The sequence below is a fragment of the Convolutriloba macropyga genome, chromosome 3 (assembly GCF_964194025.1).
Source record: "Convolutriloba macropyga chromosome 3, txConMacr16.3, whole genome shotgun sequence".
Lineage (NCBI taxonomy): Eukaryota > Metazoa > Xenacoelomorpha > Acoela > Convolutidae > Convolutriloba > Convolutriloba macropyga.
The window spans coordinates 31,173,477-31,197,728 of NC_134470.1; the positions used below are offsets into that span (position 1 = coordinate 31,173,477).

General features: G+C 39.6%; 1 protein-coding gene across 1 annotated transcript in view; it reads left to right on the forward strand.

The window, feature by feature from the left end:
* Positions 1 to 24,252, forward strand: part of LOC142336996 (uncharacterized) — a 46,242-nt gene that overhangs the window by 20,464 nt on the left and 1,526 nt on the right. The gene's annotated exons all lie outside the window — the stretch shown is intronic.

The following is a 24,252-nucleotide window of genomic DNA, read 5'->3' on the forward strand; positions in this document are numbered from 1 at the left end:
CAGATTTGGTCTCCTCCACTGCTGGTTCAGTTTTCAAGTTGTCCTCGTCTAGTCTCGCAATATGGTTGTCGCTCTCTAGAATAGTTAGTGTTGATTTTTTGAGCTTTATGTAATATGTTTTCAGGCCCTTCCTGATGATAAAGGTAGCAGGAGCTATCTCCGTGTTTTCATTGTTCTCGAATAGATTGGGTTTCCAGAAGTTGAAGTCTGCTTTTGCCGGCAGTCTCACTCTGCGTCCCAAGAGTAGTTCAGCTGGAGTTTTGTTCCTCGTCTTTGAAGTGCTGCGATGTGCCATCAGTGTCCTTTGTAGTGATGCTCCAAAGGAAACATTCAGATAGGGACTCTATGCTTGAAGTGCCCGCTTCACTGTCTGAATTGCCCTTTCAGCTAGTCCATTAGCTCTTGGATGATAGACGGGTGATTCCATTTTCTTAATTCCCAGTGATTCACACCACTCTTTAAGGTCACCACTTACAAATTCAGGACCATTATCAGATATTAAAGTTTTTGGTATTCGGAATCTTGCAAAAGTTTAACAAAAATATATTTTATCTGTTTCTGATGTTCTATTTCCCGCGGGGAAAGCTTCTGTCCAACCAGAAAATTACTAAGATATTGCCTTGGTCCTTAACATAACCCCAGTCTATGTCAAGTCGTTCTCAAACGTCGGCTTCTGGCCACGTAGAGACTGTTTTTCCCAGGCTAGGCCTGTTCAATTGACAATTCTTACTTTTACTGACAAAGTTTTGAACGACTTGGGTAATGCCAGGCTACCACGCTATCATTCTAACTGATGCCTCAGTTGCATTCTTCCCAGGGTATCTCTCATGCGTAGTTTGGGTGGAATGAAAGGAACAACACCTCGGAAGATGATTCCACAGTGTATCGTCAGTGCAACATTTTGTCGTTCGAATCCTTTTTCAGCTTCTAAACATTTTTTCCAACTGCCGCTTTTGCTTCATTTCTTTATGTCCTGGAAAAATCTGTCTGTTCCAAGTTCGGTTTTGATTTCTCTTTGGATCATCAAATCACTCTGAGCGAAGGAGATGTTATTGATTGCGAGGCACACTCGATCGTTGTCGGGTTTGTCTTCGTCAAAATTCATTCTGCTCAAAGCATCTGCGTGGGGCATCAGCTCTCCTGGTGTGTACTTTAACTCATAGTCGAAGCCCATTAGAGCAATTGCCCAAGTTGTGATTCTAGCTGACGCTGTCTTCGGGATCTCCTCGTCTGGTGCAAAGAGATATTTGAGTGTTTTGTGGTCAGTCTGTAGGGTAAATCGTCTTCCAAGAAGGAATTGCTTAAGTTTCGTGACCACAAAACCAAAAACACAATTGCAAAGGCTTCCTGCTCTACGTTGTTTGAGTAGTTTTGCTCTGCAGGAGTCAATTTTCTTGATACATATATGACTGGATGTCCTTCTTGCGAAAGAACCCCGCCAATGGCTTTTTCAGAGGCCTCAATAGTAACTGTCGCTTCTTTTTGTAGATTATATGACTGTACTAGTGGGTTAGCACATAATTCATTTTTTTATTTCTTCAAAGGCTTTTTGTTGCATTTTGCCCCATAAGAAAACGCTATTTCTCATGTTATGCAGGGATAGCATTTTTGTTGCAAAATTAGGTATCATTCTTCCGTAAACAATAGTACCCCAACAAACTATTCGAGTTGTTTGTTGTTAGTTGGTGCTTTTGCTTATTTTTCAACATGTTTATGATCCAGTGCAGTTCCCTCCTTTGAAGAGGAGTATCCAAAAAATTTAATTCTTTCGACTGGTTTTGAGTTAGCTTTTTGTCATTAATATTAAATTTTTCTCACGTAGTCGACTTTCGACTGCAAGGATTCTCTTATCGAACTGCACCTTGGTAGATCCATAGACCAGCACATTTTTTTGAAATATCTCAACACCTTTGATTCCTTTGAGTGTTGATTCGATGCAATTCTGCAAGATTGAAGACGAGTTCTTCAATCCCTGAGGTAGTCGGAAGATCTTGAACAGTCCTGAGATGTTTTGATTGTGCATATGTCTTTTGCCTCTTTGTCAAGTATGGTCTAAGTACAATCGAGTTCATTATTTTGAATTCGCTGGATGTTGGAATCAGGTTTCTATTGGTGGGAGAAATTGCTTCTGACATATGGTTGATAGGTCAACAGGATAATGATAGCGCCAAGACTGAATTAGAATTGAGTTTAGTTTTGTGGCCATTACTTATTGACAAAGTTTTTCAGGTAAGTTCTTCGTTTGTTCTTTGAAACTTTATTAAAACTTCTAAGTTGATTGATGCTGGTTTGAAACCATCGCATCCTCCCTCCTTTTTTAAGCAAGTTTGTGAGTATAGGTTCTCCAAATCTGTCGGGTTGTTTTCTGTTTCTTGTTGATGATCGTGAAGGCTCTGATGTTTCGGGTCGTTGGTGTTCTGCAGATGATGTGGCTGGAGAAGCTTCACATTGATGTGAAGGTCCCACATCTGTGTTCTGAAGTTGTGGTTCTGATTCAGATTTGGTCTCCTCCACTGCTGGTTCAGTTTTCAAGTTGTCCTCGTCTAGTCTCGCAATATGGTTGTCGCTCTCTAGAATAGTTAGTGTTGATTTTTTGAGCTTTATGTAATATGTTTTCAGGCCCTTCCTGATGATAAAGGTAGCAGGAGCTATCTCCGTGTTTTCATTGTTCTCGAATAGATTGGGTTTCCAGAAGTTGAAGTCTGCTTTTGCCGGCAGTCTCACTCTGCGTCCCAAGAGTAGTTCAGCTGGAGTTTTGTTCCTCGTCTTTGAAGTGCTGCGATGTGCCATCAGTGTCCTTTGTAGTGATGCTCCAAAGGAAACATTCAGATAGGGACTCTATGCTTGAAGTGCCCGCTTCACTGTCTGAATTGCCCTTTCAGCTAGTCCATTAGCTCTTGGATGATAGACGGGTGATTCCATTTTCTTAATTCCCAGTGATTCACACCACTCTTTAAGGTCACCACTAACAAATTCAGGACCCTTATCAGATATTAAAGTTTCTGGTATTCGGAATCTTGCAAAGATTTGACTAAGATATATTTAATCTGTTTCTGATGTTCTATTTCCCAATGGGAAAGCTTCTATCCAACCAGAACCCGCGTCAACAATTACTAAGATATTGCCTTGGTCCTTAACATAACCCCAGTCTATGTGAAGCTGTTCCCAAACGTCGGCTTCTGGCCACGTAGAGACTGTTTTTCCCAGGCTAGGCCTGTTCAATTGACAATTCATACTTTTACTAACAAAGTTTTGAACTACTTGGGTAATGCCAGGCCACCACGCTATCATTCTAACTGATGCCTCAGTTGCATTCTTCCCAGGATATCTCTCATGCGTAGTTTGGGTGGAATGAAAGGAACAACACCTCGGAAGATGATTCCACTGTGTATCGTCAGTGCAACATTTTGTCGTTCGAATCCTTTTTCAGCTTCTGAACCTTATTTCCAACTGCCGCTTTTGATTCATTTCTTTATGTTCTGGAAAAATCTGTCTGTTCCAAGTTCGGTTTTGATTTCTGCTTGGATCATCAAATCACTCTGAGCGAAGGAGATGTTATTGATTGCGAGGCACACCTGGTGTGTACTTTAACTCATAGTCGAAGCCCATTAGAGCAATTGCCCTTTTTGTGATTCTAGCTGATGCTGTCTTCGGGTTATCCTCGTCTGTTGCAAAGAGATATTTGAGTGTTTTCTGGTCAGTCTGTAGAGCAAATCGTCTTCCAAGAAGGAACTGCTTAAGTCTTGTGACCACAAACACAATTGCCAGTGCTTCCCGCTCTACGTTTGAGTAGTTTTGCTCTGCTGGAGTCAATTTTCTTGATACATATATGACTGGATGTCCTTCTTTCGAAAGAACCCCGCCAATGGTTTTTTAGAGGCGTCAGTAGTAACTGTTGCTTCTTTTTGGCTGTACTATTGGGTTAGCACATAATTCATTTTTTTTCTTCAAAGGCTTTTTGTTGCATTTTGCCCCATGAGAAAACGCTATTTCTCATGTTATGCAAGGATAGAATTTTTGTTGAAAAATTAGGTATTATTCTTCCGTAAACAATAGTACCTCAACAAACTATTCGAGTTGTTTGTTGTTTGTTGGTGCTTTTGCTTTTGTTTCAACATGTTTATGATCCAGTGCTGTTCCCTCCTTTGAAGAGGAGTATCCAAAAAAATTAACTCTTTCGACTGGTTTTGAGTTAGATTTTTTGTCACCAATATTAAATTTTTCTCACGTAGTCGACTCTCGACTGCAAGGATTCTCTTGTCGAACTGCTCCTTGGTAGATCCATAGAAAAGCACATTTTTTAAAAAAATTATTTCGACACCATTGATTCCTTTGAGTGTTGATTCGATGCATTTCTGCAAGATTGAAGACGAGTTCTTCAATTCCTGAGGTAGTCGGCACATCTTGAACAGTCCTGAGATGGTTTGATTGTGCATATATCTTTTGCCTCTTCGTCAAGATCGTTTTTATAGTAGGCATCTGAGATGTCAGTTTTCCAAGGAGTGGCTTAACTCCACACCTAGTGCACATGTTGCTGCTTTTTTAGCCGTAATTTTTTCATTTGGTTTTTGAAAGGTCTTTTCGAAGTTGAACACAACTTCTTCTTTCACGGTAAAAGAATATTACCTGATGAAGAACTTGCAAAAGCCATTGCTTAACTTCTGAACTGTAAGCTCTCATTCATTTCAAGAACCGACATTGCTGGTTTTGCTTTATTACCTTCTAGTAGTCTAAGTTTTGCTTCAGTGTCCCTCAAACTTGAGATAAACTTTATTTTTATTAACTCCAGTTCAGGGTTGGCCGCTGTTTTGAGTTTTTCGAAGTCACAATAGCGTGCTTCCTCTCTAAGACGCGCTATAAAATTGTGGTCTGACTCCACTACACCTTTTATGATGGAGAGAATTTTAGCCCTTTCTGCCGTTACTACTCTCTTGAGGAGAAATATAATTTTGAATCGCCAATTTGTTGTCTTTATACGGAGTCTCTAGCAAACTCCTAGGACTAATTGGGCTCCTAAGTTTAATAGATGCATCTTGCCCGAACAAACTAAGAAAGGGATCGGTTACCTGTAGGTCCTGTATAGTACCATTGGTGTTGATCTTCTCCTGTTCCTTCTCTGCGCGACATTTCGCGACATGTCTCTGCGCGACATTACTAACTCCTGTTCAGGGTTGGCCGCTGTTTTGAGTTATTCGAAGTCACAATAGCGTGCTTTCTCTCTATGACGCGCTATAAAATTGTGGTCTGACTCCCCTACACCTTTTATGGTGGAGAGAATTTTAGCCCTTTCTGCCGTTACTACTCTCTTGAGGAGAAATGTAATTTTGAATCGCCAATGTGTTGTCTTTATACGGAGTCTCTATCAAATTCCTAGGACTAATTGGGCTCCTAAGTTTAATAAATGCATCTTGCCCGAACATCGTAAGAAAGGTATTGGTTACCGGAAGGTAACCAATACCTTTCCCAGTGATTCACATTCCCAGTGATTCACACCACTCTTTAAGGTCACCACTAACAAATTCAGGACCCTTATCAGATATTAAAGTTTCTGGTATTCGGAATCTTGCAAAGATTTGACTAAGATATATTTAATCTGTTTCTGATGTTCTATTTCCCAATGGGAAAGCTTCTATCCAACCAGAACCCGCGTCAACAATTACTAAGATACTGCCTTGGTCCTTAACATAACCCCAGCCTATGTGAAGCTGTTCCCAAACGTCGGCTTCTGGCCACGTAGAGACTGTTTTTCCCAGGCTAGGCCTGTTCAATTGACAATTCATACTTTTACTAACAAAGTTTTGAACTACTTGGGTAATGCCAGGCCACCACGCTATCATTCTAACTGATGCCTCAGTTGCATTCTTCCCAGGATATCTCTCATGCGTAGTTTGGGTGGAATGAAAGGAACAACACCTCGGAAGATGATTCCACTGTGTATCGTCAGTGCAACATTTTGTCGTTCGAATCCTTTTTCAGCTTCTGAACCTTATTTCCAACTGCCGCTTTTGATTCATTTCTTTATGTTCTGGAAAAATCTGTCTGTTCCAAGTTCGGTTTTGATTTCTGCTTGGATCATCAAATCACTCTGAGCGAAGGAGATGTTATTGATTGCGAGGCACACCTGGTGTGTACTTTAACTCATAGTCGAAGCCCATTAGAGCAATTGCCCTTTTTGTGATTCTAGCTGATGCTGTCTTCGGGTTATCCTCGTCTGTTGCAAAGAGATATTTGAGTGTTTTGTGGTCAGTCTGTAGAGTAAATCGTCTTCCAAGAAGGAACTGCTTAAGTCTTGTGACCACAAACACAATTGCCAGTGCTTCTCGCTCTACGTTTGAGTAGTTTTGCTCTGCTGGAGTCAATTTTCTTGATACATATATGACTGGATGTCCTTCTTTCGAAAGAACCCCGCCAATGGTTTTTTAGAGGCGTCAGTAGTAACTGTTGCTTCTTTTTGGCTGTACTATTGGGTTAGCACATAATTCATTTTTTTTCTTCAAAGGCTTTTTGTTGCATTTTGCCCCATGAGAAAACGCTATTTCTTATGTTATGCAAGGATAGAATTTTTGTTGAAAAATTAGGTATTATTCTTCCGTAAACAATAGTACCTCAACAAACTATTCGAGTTGTTTGTTGTTTGTTGGTGCTTTTGCTTTTGTTTCAACATGTTTATGATCCAGTGCTGTTCCCTCCTTTGAAGAGGAGTATCCAAAAAAATTAACTCTTTCGACTGGTTTTGAGTTAGATTTTTTGTCACCAATATTAAATTTTTCTCACGTAGTTGACTCTCGACTGCAAGGATTCTCTTGTCGAACTGCTCCTTGGTAGATCCATAGAAAAGCACATTTTTTTAAAAATTATTTCGACACCATTGATTCCTTTGAGTGTTGATTCGATGCATTTCTGCAAGATTGAAGACGAGTTCTTCAATTCCTGAGGTAGTCGGCACATCTTGAACAGTCCTGAGATGGTTTGATTGTGCATATATCTTTTGCCTCTTCGTCAAGATCGTTTTTATAGTAGGCATCTGAGATGTCAGTTTTGCAAGGAGTGGCTTAACTCCACACCTAGTGCACATGTTGCTGCTTTTTTAGCCGTAATTTTTTTCATTTGGTTTTTGAAAGGTCTTTTCGAAGTTGAACACAACTTCTTCTTTCACGGTAAAAGAATATTACCTGATGAAGAACTTGCAAAAGCCATTGCTTAACTTCTGAACTGTAAGCTCTCATTCATTTCAAGAACCGACATTGCTGGTTTTGCTTTATTACCTTCTAGTAGTCTAAGTTTTGCTTCAGTGTCCCTCAAACTTGAGATAAACTTTATTTTTATTAACTCCAGTTCAGGGTTGGCCGCTGTTTTGAGTTTTTCGAAGTCACAATAGCGTGCTTCCTCTCTAAGACGCGCTATAAAATTGTGGTCTGACTCCACTACACCTTTTATGATGGAGAGAATTTTAGCCCTTTCTGCCGTTACTACTCTCTTGAGGAGAAATATAATTTTGAATCGCCAATTTGTTGTCTTTATACGGAGTCTCTAGCAAACTCCTAGGACTAATTGGGCTCCTAAGTTTAATAGATGCATCTTGCCCGAACAAACTAAGAAAGGGATCGGTTACCTGTAGGTCCTGTATAGTACCATTGGTGTTGATCTTCTCCTGTTCCTTCTCTGCGCGACATTTCGCGACATGTCTCTGCGCGACATTACTAACTCCTGTTCAGGGTTGGCCGCTGTTTTGAGTTATTCGAAGTCACAATAGCGTGCTTTCTCTCTATGACGCGCTATAAAATTGTGGTCTGACTCCCCTACACCTTTTATGGTGGAGAGAATTTTAGCCCTTTCTGCCGTTACTACTCTCTTGAGGAGAAATGTAATTTTGAATCGCCAATGTGTTGTCTTTATACGGAGTATCTATCAAATTCCTAGGACTAATTGCTCCTAAGTTTAATAAATGCATCTTGCCCGAACATCGTAAGAAAGGTATTGGTTACCGGAAGGTCCGGTATAGCACCATTGGTGTTTATCTTGTCCTCTTCCTTCTCTGCGCGACATTTCGCGACATGTCTCTGCGCGACATTACTAACTCCTGTTCAGGGTTGGCCGCTGTTTTGAGTTTTTCGAAGTCACAATAGCGTGCTTCCTCTCTAAGACGCGCTATAAAATTGTGGTCTGACTCCCCTACACCTTTTATGATGGAGAGAATTTTAGCCCTTTCTGCCGTTACTACTCTCTTGAGGAGAAATATGGTTTTGAATCGCCAATGTGTTGTCTTTATACGGAATCTCTATCACTTTCCTAGGACTAATTGGGCTCCTAAATTTAATAAATGCATCTTGCCCGAACATACTAAGAAATAGATTGGTTACCTGTAGGTCCTGTATAGTACCATTGGTGTTGATCTTGTCCTGTTCCTTCTCTGCGCGACATTTTGCGACATGTCTCTGCGCGACATTACTAACTCCTATTCAGGGTTGGCCGCTGTTTTGAGTTATTCGAAGTCACAATAGTGTGCTTCCTCTCTATGACGCGCAATAAAATTGTGGTCCGACTCCCCTACACCTTTTATGATGGAGAAAATTTTAGCCCTTTCTGCCGTTACTACTCTCTTGAGGAGAAATATAATTTTGAATCGCCAATGTGTTGTCTTTATACGGAGTATCTTTCAAATTCCTAGGACCAATTGGGCTCCTAAGTTTTATAAATGCATCTTGCACGAACATCGTAAGAAAGGTTTTGGTTACCTGTAGGTCCGGTATAGCACCATTGGTGTTTATCTTGTTCTCTTCCTTCTCTGCGCGACATTTCGCGACATGTCTCTGCGCGACATTACTAACTCTTGTTCAGGGTTGGCCGCTGTTTTGAGTTTTTCGAAGTCACAATAGCGTGCTTCCTCTCTAAGACGCGCTATAAAATTGTGGTCTGACTCCTTTACACCTTTTATGATGGAGAGAATTTTAGCCCTTTCTGCCGTTACTACTCTCTTGAGGAGAAATATAATTTTGAATCGCCAATGTGTTGTCTTTATACGGAGTCTCTATCAAATTCCTAGGACTAATTGGGCTCCTAAGTTTAATAAATGCATCTTACCCGAACATCGTAAGAAAGGTATTGGTTACTTGTAGGTCCGGTATAGCGCCATTGGTGTTTATCTTGTCCTCTTCCTTCTCTGCGCGACATTTCGCGACATGTCTCTGCGCGACATTACTAACTCCTGTTCAGGGTTGGCCGCTGTTTTGAGTTTTTCGAAGTCACAATAGCGGGCTTCCTCTCTATGACGCGCTATAAAATTGTGGTCTGACTTTCCTACACCTTTTATGATGGAGAGAAGTTTAGCCCTTTCTGCCGTTACTACTCTCTTGAGAAATATAATTTTGAATCGCCAATGTGTTGTCTTTATACGGAGTCTCTATGAAATTCCTAGGACTAATTGGGCTCCTAAGTTTAATAAATGCGTCTTGCCCGAACACCCTAAGAAAGGGATTGGTTACTTGTAGGTCCTGTATAGCACCATTGGTGTTGATCTTGTCCTCTTCCTTCTCTGCGCGACATTTCGCGACATGTCTCTGCGCGACATTACTAACTCCTGTTCAGGGTTGGCCGCTGTTTTCAGTTTTTCGAAGTCACAAAAGCGGGCTTCCTCTCTATGACGCGCTATAAAATTGTGGCCTGACTCCCCTACACCTTTTATGATGGAGAAAATTTTAGCCCTTTCTGCCGTTACTACTCTCTTGAGAAAAATAATTTTGAATCGCCAATGTGTTGTCTTTATACGGAGTCTCTATCAAATTCCTAGGACTAATTGGGCTCCTAAGTTTAATAAATGCATCTTACCCGAACATCGTAAGAAAGGTATTGGTTACTTGTAGGTCCGGTATAGCGCCATTGGTGTTTATCTTGTTCTCTTCCTTCTCTGCGCGACATTTCGCGACATGTCTCTGCGCGACATTACTAACTCCTGTTCAGGGTTGGCCGCTGTTTTCAGTTTTTCGAAGTCACAAAAGCGGGCTTCCTCTCTATGACGCGCTATAAAATTGTGGCCTGACTCCCCTACACCTTTTATGATGGAGAGAAGTTTAGCCCTTTCTGCCGTTACTACTCTCTTGAGGAGAAATATAATTTTGAATCGCCAATGTGTTGTCTTTATACGTAGTCTCTATCAAATTCCTAGGACTAATTGGTCTCCTAAGTTTAATAAAGGCATCTTGCACGAACATACTGAGAAAGGGATTGGTTACCTGTAGGTCCTGTATATTACCATTGGTGTTGATCTTGTCCTGTTCCTTCTCTGCGCGACATTTCGCGACATGTCTCTGCGCGACATTACTAACTCCTGTTTAGGGTTGGCCGCTGTTTCGAGTTTTTCGAAGTCACAATAGCGGGCTTCCTCTCTATGACGCGCTATAAAATTGTGGCCTGACTCCCCTACACCTTTTATGATGGAAAAAAGTTTAGTCCTTTCTGCCGTTACTACTCTCTTGAGGAGAAATATAATTTTGAATCGCCAATGTGTTGTCTTTATAGGGAGTCTCTATCAGATTCCTAGGACTAATTGGGCTCCTAAGTTTAATAAATGCATCTTGCACGAAGATAATGAGAAAGGGATTGGTTACTTGTAGGTCCTGTATAGTAACATTGTTGTTGATCTTGTCCTGTTCCTTCTCTGCGTGACATTTCGCGACATGTCTCTGCGCGACATTACTAACTCTTGTTGAGGTTTGGCCGCTGTTTTGGGTTTTTCGAAGTCACAATAACGTGTTTCCTCTCTAAGACGCCCTATAAAATTGTGATCGGACTCCCCTACACCTTTTATGATGGAGAGAAATTTAGCCCTTTCTGCCGTTACTACTCTCTTGAGGAGAAATATAATTTTGAATTGCCAATGTGTTGTCTTTATATGGAGTCTCTATGAAATTCCTAGGACTAATTGGGCTCCTAAGTTTAATAAATGCGTCTTGCCCGAACACCCTAAGAAAAGGATTGGTTACTTGTAGGTCCTGTAGAGCACCATTGGTGTTGATCTTGTCCTCTTCCTTCTCTGCGCGACATTTCGCGACATGTCTCTGCGCGACATTACTAACTCCTGTTGAGGTTTGGCCGCTGTTTTGGGTTTTTCGAAGTCACAATAGCGGGCTTCCTCTCTATGACGCGCTATAAAATTGTGGTCTGACTCCCCTACACCTTTTATGATGGAGAGAAGTTTAGCCCTTTCTGCCGTTACTACTCTCTTGAGAAATATAATTTTGAATCGCCAATGTGTTGTCTTTATACGGAGTCTCTATGAAATTCCTAGGACTAATTGGGCTCCTAAGTTTAATAAATGCGTCTTGCCCGAACACCCTAAGAAAGGGATTGGTTACTTGTAGGTCCTGTATAGCACCATTGGTGTTGATCTTGTCCTCTTCCTTCTCTGCGCGACATTTTGCGACATGTCTCTGCGCGACATTACTAACTCCTGTTCAGGGTTGGCCGCTGTTTTCAGTTTTTCGAAGTCACAAAAGCGAACTTCCTCTCTATGACGCGCTATAAAATTGTGGCCTGACTCCCCTACACCTTTTATGATGGAGAGAAGTTTAGCCCTTTCTGCCGTTACTACTCTCTTGAGGAGAAATATAATTTTGAATCGCCAATGTGTTGTCTTTATACGTAGTCTCTATCAAATTCCTAGGACTAATTGGTGTCCTAAGTTTAATAAAGGCATCTTGCACGAACATACTGAGAAAGGGATTGGTTACCTGTAGGTCCTGTATAGTACCATTGGTGTTGATCTTGTCCTGTTCCTTCTCTGCGCGACATTTCGCGACATGTCTCTGCGCGACATTACTAACTCCTGTTCAGGGTTGGCCGCTGTTTTGAGTTTTTCGAAGTCACAATAGCGGGCTTCCTCTCTATGACGCGCTATAAAATTGTGGCCTGACTCCCCTACACCTTTTATGATGGAAAGAAGTTTAGTACTTTCTGCCGTTACTACTCTCTTGAGGAGAAATATAATTTTGAATCGCCAATGTGTTGTCTTTATACGTAGTCTCTATCAAATTCCTAGGACTAATTGGTGTCCTAAGTTTAATAAAGGCATCTTGCACGAACATACTGAGAAAGGGATTGGTTACCTGTAGGTCCTGTATAGTACCATTGGTGTTGATCTTGTCCTGTTCCTTCTCTGCGCGACATTTCGCGACATGTCTCTGTGCGACATCACTAACTCCTGTTCAGGGTTGGCCGCTGTTTTGAGTTTTTCGAAGTCACAATAGCGGGCTTCCTCTCTATGACGCGCTATAAAATTGTGGCCTGACTCCCTTACACCTTTTATGATGGAAAGAAGTTTAGTCCTTTCTGCCGTTACTACTCTCTTGAGGAGAAATATAATTTTGAATCGCCAATGTGTTGTCTTTATACGGAGTCTCTATCAAATTCCTAGGACTAATTGGGCTCCTAAGTTTAATAAATGCATCTTGCACGAAGATAATGAGAAAGGGATTGGTTACTTGTAGGTCCTGTATAGTAACATTGTTGTTGATCTTGTCCTGTTCCTTCTCTGCGCGACATTTCGCGACATGTCTCTGCGCGACATTACTAACTCCTGTTGAGGTTTGGCCGCTGTTTTGGGTTTTTCGAAGTCACAATAACGTGCTTCCTCTCTAAGACGCCCTATAAAATTGTGATCGGACTCCCCTACACCTTTTATGATGGAGAGAAATTTACCCATTTCTGCCGTTGCTACTCTCTTGAGGAGAAATATAATTTTGAATCGCCAATGTGTTGTCTTTATACGGAGTCTCTATCAAATTCCTAGGACTAATTGGGCTCCTAAGTTTAATAAATGCATCTTGCCCGAACATCCTAAGAAAGGGATTACCTGTAGGTCCTGTATAGCACCATTGGTGTTGATCTTGTCCAGTTCCTTCTCTGCGTGACATTTCGCGACATGTCTTTGCGCGACGTTACAAACCCCTGTTCAGGGTTGGCGCCTTTTTTTTGAGTTATTCGAAGTCACAATAGCGTGCTTCCTCTCTATGACGCGCTATAAAATTGTAGTCTGACTCCCCTACTCCTTTTAAGATGGAGAGAAGTTTAGCCCTTTCTGCCGTTACTACTCTCTTGAGGAGAAATATAAATTTGAATCGCCAATGTGTTGTCTTTATACGGAGTCTCTATCAAATTCCTAGGACTAATTGGGCTCCTAAGTTTAATAATTGCATTTTGCCCGAACATCCTAAGAAAGGGATTGGTTACCTGTAGGTCCTGTTTAGCACCATTGGTGTTGATCTTGTCCTCTTCCTTCTCGGCGCGACATTTCGCGACATGTATCTGCGCGACATTACTAACTCCTGTTCAGGGTTGGCCGCTGTTTTGAGTTATTCGAAGTCACAATGGCGTGCTTCCTCTCTATGACGCGCTATAAAATTGTAGTCTGACTCCCTACACCTTTTATGATGGAGAGAAGTTTAGCCCTTTCTGCCGTTACTACTCTCTTGAGGAGAAATATAATTTTGAATCGCCAATGTGTTGTCTTTATACAGAGTCTCTATCAAATTCCTAGGACTAATTGGTCTCCTAAGTTTAATAAATGCATCTTGCACAAATATACTAAGAAAGGGATTGGTTACCTGTAGGTCCTGTTTAGCACCATTGGTGTTGATCTTGTCCTCTTCCTTCTCTGCGCGACATTACTAACTCCTGTTCAGGGTTGGCCGCTGTTTTGAGTTATTCGAAGTCACAATAGCGTGCTTCCTCTCTATGACGCGCTATAAAATTGTAGTCTGACTCCCTACACCTTTTATGATGGAGAGAAGTTTAGCCCTTTCTGCCGTTACTACTCTCTTGAGGAGAAATTGAATTTTGAATCGCCAATGTGTTGTCTTTATACGGAGTCTCTATCATATTCCTAGGACTAATTGGGCTCCTAGGTTTAATAAATGCATTTTGCCCGAACATCCTAAGAAAGAGATTGATTACCTGTAGGTCCTGTATAGCACCATTGGTGTTGATCTTGTCCAGTTCCTTCTCTGCGCGACATTTCGCGACATGTCTCTGCGCGACGTTACAAACTCCTGTTCAGGGTTGGCCCCTGTTTTGAGTTATTCGAAGTCACAATAGCGTGCTTCCTCTCTATGACGCGCTATAAAATTGTAGTCTGACTCCCCTACACCTTTTAAGATGGAGAGAAGTTTAGCCCTTTCTGCCGTTACTACTCTCTTGAGGAGAAATATAAATTTGAATCGCCAATGTGTTGTCTTTATACGGAGTCTCTATCAAATTCCTAGGACTAATTGGGCTCCTAAGTTTAATAAATGCATTTTGCCCGAACATCCTAAGAAAGGGATTGGTTACCTGTAGGTCCTGTATAGCACCATTGGTGTTGATCTTGTCCAGTTCCTTCTCTGCGCGACATTTCGCGACATGTCTCTGCGCGACGTTACAAACTCCTGTTCAGGGTTGGCCCCTGTTTTGAGTTATTCGAAGTCACAATAGCGTGCTTCCTCTCTATGACGCGCTATAAAATTGTAGTCTGACTCCCTACACCTTTTATGATGGAGAGAAGTTTAGCCCTTTGTGCCGTTACTACTCTCTTGAGGAGAAATATAATTTTGAATTGCCAATGTGTTGTCTTTATACAGAGTCTCTATCAAATTCCTAGGACTAATTGGTCTCCTAAGTTTAATAAATGCATCTTGCACAAATATACTAAGAAAGGGATTGGTTACCTGTAGGTCCTGTTTAGCACCATTGGTGTTGATCTTGTCCTCTTCCTTCTCTGCGCGACATTACTAACTCCTGTTCAGGGTTGGCCGCTGTTTTGAGTTATTCGAAGTCACAATAGCGTGCTTCCTCTCTATGACGCGCTATAAAATTGTAGTCTGACTCCCTACACCTTTTATGATGGAGAGAAGTTTAGCCCTTTCTGCCGTTACTACTCTCTTGAGGAGAAATATAATTTTGAATTGCCAATGTGTTGTCTTTATACAGAGTCTCTATTAAATTCCTAGGACTAATTGGGCTCCTAAGTTTAATAAGTGCATCTTGCCGAACATCCTAAGAAAGGGATTGGTTACCTGTAGGTCCTGTATAGCACCATTGGTGTTGATCTTGTCCTCTTCCTTCTCTGCGCGACATTTCGCGACATGTCTCTGCGCGACATTACTAACTCCTGTTCAGGGTTGGCCGCTGTTTTGAGTTATTCGAAGTCACAATAGCGTGCTTCCTCTCTATGACGCGCCATAAAATTGTAGCCTGACTCCCTACACCTTTTATGATGGAGAGAAGTTTAGCCCTTTCTGCCGTTACTACTCTCTTGAGGAGAAATATAATTTTGAATCGCCAATGTGTTGTCTTTATACAGAGTCTCTATCAAATTCCTAGGACTAATTGGTATCCTAAGTTTAATAAATGCATCGTGCACAAACATACTAAGAAAGGGATTGGTTACCTGTAGGTCCTGTATAGTACCATTGGTGTTGATGTTGTCCTGTTCCTTCTCTGCGCGACATTTCGCGACATGTTTCTGCGCGACATTACTAACTCCTGTTCAGGGTTGGCCGCTGTTTTGAGTTTTTCGAATTCGCAATAGCGGGCTTCCTCTCTATGACGCGCTATAAAATTGTGGCCTGACTCCCCTACACCTTTTATGATGGAGAGAAGTTTAGCCCTTTCTGCCGTTACTACTCTCTTGAGGAGAAATATAATTTTGAATCGCCAATGTGTTTTCTTTATACGGAGTCTCTATCAAATTCCTAGGACTAATTTGGCTCCTAAGTTTAATAAATGCATCTTGCACGAACATAATAAGAAAAAGATTGGTTACTTGTAGGTCCTGTATAGTACCATTGTTGTTGATCTTGTCCTGTTCCTTCTCTGCGCGACATTTCGCGACATGTCTCTGCGCGACATTACTAACTCCTGTTGAGGGTTGGCCGCTGTTTTGGGTTTTTCAAAGTCACAATAACGTGCTTCCTCTCTAAGACGCGCTATAAAATTGTGGCCTGACTCCCCTACACCTTTTATGATGGAGAGAAGTTTAGCCCTTTCTGCCGTTACTACTCTCTTGAGGAAAAAATTAATTTTGAGTCGCCAATGTGTTTTCTTTATATGGAGTCTCTATCAAATTCCTAGGACTAATTGGGCTCCTAAGTTTAATAAATGCATCTTGCACGAACATAATAAGAAAGGGATTGGTTACTTGTAGGTCCTGTATAGTACCATTGTTGTTGATCCTGTCCTGTTCCTTCTCTGCGCGACATTTCGCGACATGTCTCTGCGCGACATTACTAACTCCTGTTCAGGGTTGGCCGCTGTTTTGAGTTTTTCGAAGTCACAATAACGTGCTTCCTCTCTAAGACGCCCTATAAAATTGTGATCGGACTCCCCTACACATTTTATGATGGAGAGAAATTTAACCTTTTCTGCCGTTACTACTCTCTTGAGGAGAAATATAATTTTGAATCGCCAATATGTTGTCTTTATACGGAGTCTCTATCAAATTCCTAGGACTAATTGGGCTCCTAATTTTAATAAATGCATCTTAGCCGAACATCGTAAGAAAGGTATTGGTTACTTGTAGGTCCTGTATAGCACCAGTGGTGTTGATCTTGTCCTGCTCCTTCTCTGCGCGACATTTCGCGACATGTCTCTGCGCGACATTACTAACTCCTGTTCAGGGTTGGCCGCTGTTTTGAGTTATTGGAAGTCACAATAGCGTGCTTCCTCTCTATGACGCGCTATAAAATTGTAGTCTGACTCCCCTACACCTTTTATGATGGAGAGAAGTTTAGCCCTTTCTGCCGTTACTACTCTCTTGAGGAGAAATAAAAATTTGAATCGCCAATGTGTTGTCTTTATACGGAATCTCTATCAAATTCCTAGGACTAATTGGGCTCCTAAGTTTAATAAATGCATCTTGCCCGAACATCCTAAGAAAGGGACTGGTTACCTGTAGGTCCTGTATAGCACCATTGGTGTTGATCTTGTCCTCTTCCTTCTCTGCGCGACATTTCGCGACATGTCTCTGCGCGACATTACTAACTCCTGTTCAGGGTTGGCCGCTGTTTTGAGTTATTGGAAGTCACAATAGCGTGCTTCCTCTCTATGACGCGCTATAAAATTGTAGTCTGACTCCCCTACACCTTTTATGATGGAGAGAAGTTTAGCCCTTTCTGCCGTTACTACTCTCTTGAGGAGAAATAAAAATTTGAATCGCCAATGTGTTGTCTTTATACGGAATCTCTATCAAATTCCTAGGACTAATTGGGCTCCTAAGTTTAATAATTGCATCTTGCCTGAACATACTAAGAAAGGGATTGGTTACTTGTAGGTCCTGTTTAGTATCATTGGTGTTGATCTTGTCCTCTTCCTTCTCTGCGCGACATTTCGTCACAAAAGACATAATCAATGCAGTAGCGGGTTCTGCATATTGTAGATCCTAAATTTTTCTGTCTGTAGCTGGCCTGGACACCATTCTCTTGGTCGATAACACGGGTCAAACGAATTCAATAATTTGAGTTTTAAATTAAAATGAACTGAAAAAAAATAACTCGTAATTATAGTAATTATCTATGCGAAAATATACAGAAAAAATTGAGATTAGCTAAATTCATTTTACATGATTGACATGCGAATTGATTTTAGTTCCGATTCACGGAGGTGATTTTCTTTTTTCATCAACATTTCATGAGAATCATATATGGCTTAGGTACAATCGAGTTCATTAGTTTGAGGTCGCTGGATGTTGGAATCAGGTTTCTGTTGGTGGGAGTATTTACTTCTGACATATGATTGACAGGTCAATAAGACAATGATAGCGCCAAGACTGAATTCGAATTGAGCTTTGTCTTGTTGCCACTACTTATTGACAAAGTTCGTCAGGTAAGTTCTTCTTTCGTTCTTAGAAACCTTAATTTGAACCTTCTAAGTTTCTTGATTTTTGTTTGAAACTATCACAACCGTAATTTTTTGAATCTACTTACAAGGAAGATATACCGATGATAGTTAATTATATCAAAGACAACTCAAAATCTGAGAGACAAAAACTTTTGGACTTTTTCGTAAATTTTCAGTAGCATTTTTAGTACTTCTTTGGTAAATTGAAGAGCTGCAAAAAAGACAAAACGTCAATGAAAACTATTGAGATCCACCAAGGAATATACCAAGATATCGTACAAGGAATATAAAAACTGATTATTTGTTGCATTGTTTTGATAATTTAATTTCAATCAAATTAAGAATCTTTTTATCCACAACATATGTTTCTTTTGATAAAACACCTTTATAAATTAATAAAAGTGCAAATGAGCTGACGTTCATTGACATTTTCAGCCTAACGTGCTCCTGGACCTAATGTGAAGTCAATTTCAGTACTGGGCAGGTCTAATTTCTTGTGTGATTTCATTACTGGTTCAGAACTATGATCAGGCCACTTTTTATTCTTGGCAGTCTAAATCCAAGTATGGACTGACACTCGCCAAGTCTAAATCGAAGTCTGATTTAAGACTTGGCACTTCTGAATTCAAGTCCTATTTAGGAATTGGCAAGTCTAAATCCAAGTCTTGGCCAGGACTTGGCCTGTCTATATATAACTCTTTGAAAAACGACTCAACACCCTACTGTTTATTTAAAATAAGATATTAGCTTTTCCACGGTAAACTTTTACACAAATCCCTTTAATTGAAGAATATTAAACCGTTGTGAAAATTTTCAAAAATACGGAGACATTTTTACTGTTTGAGCTGTCGTTTTCACGGCGCTGGAGTTCCTATATTTGTTTTTCGTATCTGAAATTCAAACCGTATAACGGCAATTTTACCAAAATTTATCCTTCTTTCACATGTGTTATCATTTTTTTAGATTTACAACCTCATCTGTTTAAAAGTGATTGGGACTAGTCAGAATGTTGTTAATTGTGGGTACCTAAAGGTTCTTGAATAAAAACTGAACCTAAAAAGGAGTTTGTCTGAATTTTTGTGGCTTTACAGGAAAATTGGAACAGACTATCTCCAGTCTTTCGCGCACGTTTTTTTAATAACCTTTTTTCTATCAAAAATCTTTTTATAATTTATTCCAGCTGAAATAGGATAATTCTTGATGCGATGGGTAAACAATCCAGTTACCATATTTTGAATTTGGCGGATGTCTCAATGACAAACTCATTATAACCCATCTCAATGCTAAAATAATTGAGTTCTGTAGGTGGTATCTTCATTATGTCTATGATTAGAACATCGGAGCTAGCTGGGCCAACGTCTCTTTTGTTGAGTTGGCATAGACTGGTTTTAGGAGAGCCTTTCAGTTTCTACTTATGGGGTATTGAAATGCTATATTGGTTACCTAATTGATCAAACATTTTATAATTGTATGATGCACCTTTTTTTTTAAAAAAAATGGCACAGTGTAGGTGTCGATGACGTTGCTGACAAGACCTCAGTTCCAGAGTCAGAGGGAGAGAGTGCTGGAGTGGATGGAGGAGTGGGGTAATCAGAACCCAATCACAAACCCTTTATACGGAGTCTCTATCAAATTCCTAGGACTAATTGGGCTCCTAAGTTTAATAATTGCATCTTGCCTGAACATACTAAGAAAGGGATTGGTTACTTGTAGGTCCTGTATAGTACCATTGGTGTTGATCTTGTCTTCTTCCTTCTCTGCGCGACATTTCGCCAGAAAAGACATAATCCATGCAGTAGCGGGTTCTGCATTTTGTAGATCCAAAATTTTTCTGTCTAGCTGGCCCGGACACCATTGTCGTGGTCGATAACACGGGTCAAACGAATTCAATAAGTTGAATTTTAAATGAAAATGAACTGTAAAAAAAACAAAATTAGCTCGCATTTATAGTAATTATCTATGCGAAAATATACAGAGAAAATTTAGATTAGCTAGTTTTTTTTACACGATTGACATTCGAACTGATTTTAGGTCCGAATCACGGAGGTGATTTTCTTTTTTCATCAACATTTCATGAGAATCATATATGGCCTAGGTACAATCGAGTTCATTAGTTTGATGTCCTGGATGTTGGAATCTGGTTTCTGTTGTTGGGAGAATTTACTTGTGACATATGATTGATAGGTCAATAAGATAATGGTAGCGCCAAGACTGAAATAGAATTGAGCTTAAAAACAGACAAAACGTCAATGAAAACTATTGAGATCCACCAAGGAATTAACGAAGACATCGTACAAGGAAAAAAAGGATTTTTTTATTGCATTGTTTTGATAAATTAATTTCAATAAAATTAAGAATCTGTTCATCCACAACAAATGTTTCTTTTGATAAAACACCTTTATAAATTAATAAAAGAGCAAATGAGCTAACGTTCATTGACTTTTTCAGACTAACGTGCTAATTATGGGGTATTGAATTGCCCAAAAATGATTACTGAATAGATCGCACATTTTATATATAATTATAGGATGCACCCCTTTTTTAAATAAAAAATTGGCGCATTGAATGTGTCGATGACGTTGCTGACAAGACCTCAGTTCCAGCGTCAGAGGGAGAGAGTGCTGGAGTGGATGGAGGAGTGGGGTAACCAGAACCCAATCACAAACCCTTTATACGGAGTCTCTATCAAATTCCTAGGACTAATTGGGCTCCTAAGTTTAATAATTGCATCTTGCCTGAACATACTAAGAAAGGGATTGGTTACTTGTAGGTCCTGTTTAGTACCATTGGTGTTGATCTTGTCCTCTTCCTTCTCTGCGCGACATTTCGCCACAAAAAACATAATCCATGCAGTAGCGGGTTCTGCATTTTGTAGATCCAAAATTTTTCTGTCTGTAGCTGGCCTGGACACCATTGTCGTGGTCGATAACACGGGTCAAACGAATTCCATAAGTTGAATTTTAAATTAAAATGAACTGTAAAAAAAACAAAAATTAGCTCGCATTTATAGTAATTATCTATGCGAAAATATACAGAGAAAATTTAGAATAGCTAGTTTTTTTTACACGATTGACATGCGAATTGATTTTAGGTCCGAATCACGGAGGTGATTTTCTTTTTTCATCAACATTTCATGAGAATCATATATGGCCTAGGTACAATCGAGTTCATTAGTTTGAGGTCGCTGGATGTTGGAATCAGGTTTCTGTTGGTGGGAGTATTTACTTCTGACATATGATTGACAGGTCAATAAGACAATGATAGCGCCAAGACTGAATTAGAACTGAGCTTAGTTTTGTGGCGATTACTTATTGACGAAGTTCGTCAGGTAAGTTCTTCTTTCGTTCTTAGAAACCTTAATTTGAACCTTCTAAGTTTCTTGATTTTTGTTTGAAACTATCACAACCGTAATTTTTTGAATCTACTTACAAGGAAGATATACCGACGATAGCTAATTATATCGAAGATAGCTCAAAACCTGAGAGACAAGGAACTTTTGGACTTTTTCATCAAGTTTCAATAGCATTTTGAGTAGTTCTTTTGTAAATTGAAGAGCTGCAAAAAGACAAAACGTCAATGAAAACTATTGAGATCCACCAAGGAATATACGAAGACATCGTACATGGAATATAAAAACTGAATATTTTGTTGCATTGTTCTGATAAATTAATTTCAATAAAATTTAGAATCTTTTTATCCACAACAAATGTTTCTTTTGATAAAACACCTTTATAAATTAATAAAAGAGCAAATGAGCTAACGTTCATTGACTTTTTCAGACTAACGTGCTAATTATGGTGTATTGAATTGCCCAAAAATGATTACTGAATAGATCGCACACTTTATATATAATTATAGGATGCACCCCTTTTTTAAATAAAAAATTGGCGCATTGAATGTGTCGATGATGCTGCTGACAAGACCTCAGTTCCAGAGTCAGAGGGAGAGAGTGCTGGAGTGGATGGAGGAGTGGGGTAACCAGAACCCAATCACAAACCCTTTATATGGAGTCTCTATCAAATTCCTAGGACTAATTGGGCTCCTAAGTTTAATAATTGCATCTTGCCTGAACATACTAAGAAAGGGATTGGTTACTTGTAGGTCCTGTATAGTACCATTGGTGTCGATCTTGTCTTCTTCCTTCTCTGCGCGACATTTCGCCAGAAAAGACATAATCCATGCAGTAGCGGGTTCTGCATTTTGTAGATCCAAAATTTTTCTGTCTGTAGCTGGCCTGGACACCATTGTCGTGGTCGATAACACGGGCCAAACAAATTCAATAAGTTGAATTTTAAATTAAAATGAACTGTAAAAAAACAAAAATTAGCTCGCATTTATAGTAATTATCTATGCGAAAATATACGGAGAAAATTTAGATTAGCTAGTTTTTTTTACACGATTGACATGCGAATTGATTTTAGGTCCGAATCACGGAGGTGATTTTCTTTTTTCATCAACATTTCATGAGAATCATATATGGCCTAGGTACAATCGAGTTCATTAGTTTGAGGTCCTGGATGTTGGAATCTGGTTTCTGTTGTTGGGAGAATTTACTTCTGACATATGATTGATAGGTCAATAAGATAATGATAGCGCCAAGACTGAATTAGAATTGAGCTTAAAAACAGACAAAACGTCAATGAAAACTATTGAGATCCACCAAGGAATTAACGAAGACATCGTACAAGGAAAAAAAGGATTTTTTTATTGCATTGTTTTGATAAATTAATTTCAATAAAATTAAGAATCTGTTCATCCACAACAAATGTTTCTTTTGATAAAACACCTTTATAAATTAATAAAAGAGCAAATGAGCTAACGTTCATTGACTTTTTCAGACTAACGTGCTAATTATGGGGTATTGAATTGCCCAAAAATGATTACTGAATAGATCGCACATTTTATATATAATTATAGGATGCACCCCTTTTTTAAATAAAAAATTGGCGCATTGAATGTGTCGATGACGTTGCTGACAAGACCTCAGTTCCAGCGTCAGAGGGAGAGAGTGCTGGAGTGGATGGAGGAGTGGGGTAACCAGAACCCAATCACAAACCCTTTATACGGAGTCTCTATCAAATTCCTAGGACTAATTGGGCTCCTAAGTTTAATAATTGCATCTTGCCTGAACATACTAAGAAAGGGATTGGTTACTTGTAGGTCCTGTTTAGTATCATTGGTGTTGATCTTGTCCTCTTCCTTCTCTGCGCGACATTTCGCCACAAAAAACATAATCCATGCAGTAGCGGGTTCTGCATTTTGTAGATCCAAAATTTTTCTGTCTGTAGCTGGTCTGGACACCATTGTCGTGGTCGATAACACGGGTCAAACGAATTCAATAAGTTGAATTTTAAATTAAAATGAACTGTAAAAAAACAAAAATTAGCTCGCATTTATAGTAATTATCTATGCGAAAATATACAGAGAAAATTTAGATTAGCTAGTTTTTTTTACACGATTGACATGCGAATTGATTTTAGGTCCGAATCACGGAGGTGATTTTCTTTTTTCATCAACATTTCATGAGAATCATATATGGCCTAGGTACAATCGAGTTCATTAGTTTGAGGTCGCTGGATGTTGGAATCAGGTTTCTGTTGGTGGGAGAATTTACTTCTGACATGATTGATAGGTCAATAAGACAATGATAGCGCCAAGACTGAATTAGAACTGAGCTTAGTTTTGTGGCGATTACTTATTGACGAAGTTCGTCAGGTAAGTTCTTCTTTCGTTCTTAGAAACCTTAATTTGAACCTTCTAAGTTTCTTGATTTTTGTTTGAAACTATCACAACCGTAATTTTTTGAATCTACTTACAAGGAAGATATACCGACGATAGCTAATTATATCGAAGATAGCTCAAAACCTGAGAGACAAGGAACTTTTGGACTTTTTCATCAAGTTTCAATAGCATTTTGAGTAGTTCTTTTGTAAATTGAAGAGCTGCAAAAAGACAAAACGTCAATGAAAACTATTGAGATCCACCAAGGAATATACGAAGACATCGTACATGGAATATAAAAACTGAATATTTTGTTGCATTGTTCTGATAAATTAATTTCAATAAAATTTAGAATCTTTTTATCCACAACAAATGTTTCTTTTGATAAAACACCTTTATAAATTAATAAAAGAGCAAATGAGCTAACGTTCATTGACATTTTCAGCCTAACGTGCTCCCGGACCTAATGCGAAGTCAATTTCAGTACTGGGCAGGTCTAATTTCAAGTGTGATTTCATTACTGGTTCAGAACTATGATCATGCCACTTTTTATTCTTGGCAGTCTAAATCCAAGTCTGGACTGAGACTTGCCAAGTCTAAATCGAAGTCTGATTTAAGACTTGGCACTTCTGAATTCAAGTCCTATTTAATAATTGGCAAGTCTAA